The 816-nt window shown below is 40.4% G+C and overlaps 1 pseudogene; it reads left to right on the forward strand.

The window, feature by feature from the left end:
* Positions 1–205: 205 nt before the first annotated feature.
* On the forward strand, positions 206–813 carry LOC110288737 (annotated as a pseudogene).
* Positions 814–816: the final 3 nt, after the last annotated feature.

The following is an 816-nucleotide window of genomic DNA, read 5'->3' on the forward strand; positions in this document are numbered from 1 at the left end:
GACATTATTAAAAGTTCTTTGGTGATATTTATGAGAGGAACTAATAGATGCTTACCAAACACCTAACTACAATTCACTTCAGAGAAGGTAGTAATGAAGATATCTTTTATAACCAACAGATTCATGTAATTGTTCACAATTAATGGCAGGTCCTGCTTTCCTAATTTCCTGTCTCTGAAATAAGCCTCATAAGAAGAGTAAACAGGAAAGAATAACCATGTTACAGAATTTATCCTATTGGGTCTCACTCAGGATCCTGTTGGCCAAAAAGCAATATTTGTCTTGTTTCTACTCATGTACATTGTGACCATGGCAGGCAATTTGCTTATTGTGGTAACAATCATTGCCAGCCCCTCCTTGAGCTCCCCAATGTACTTCTTCCTTGCCTATCTGTCACTCATGGATGCTATTTATTCCACTGCCATCTCACCCAAGTTGATTATGGACTTACTCTGCAATAAAAAGACTATCTCCTTCAGAGCTTTCATGGGCCAACTCTTTGTAGAGCATTTATTTGGTGCAACTGAGATCTTCCTTCTAGTAGCAATGGCTTATGATCACTATGTTGCCATCTGTAAACCACTGCACTATTTAACCATCATGAATCACCGGGTTTACATCCTCCTGTTGGTGGCAACCTAGGTTGGAGGGTTTGCACACTCAGTGGCTCAAGTTCTCTTTGTTTATAGCCTTCCTTTCTGTGGTCCCAATGTCATTGACCACTTTGCCTGTGATATGTATCCATTATTGGTGCTTGTGTGCTCTGACACCTGTTTCCTTGGTCTTACTGTCATTGCCAGTGATGGAGCAATCTGT

This window comes from Mus caroli, unplaced genomic scaffold (genome assembly GCF_900094665.2).
Source record: "Mus caroli unplaced genomic scaffold, CAROLI_EIJ_v1.1 scaffold_22538_1, whole genome shotgun sequence".
Lineage (NCBI taxonomy): Eukaryota > Metazoa > Chordata > Mammalia > Rodentia > Muridae > Mus > Mus caroli.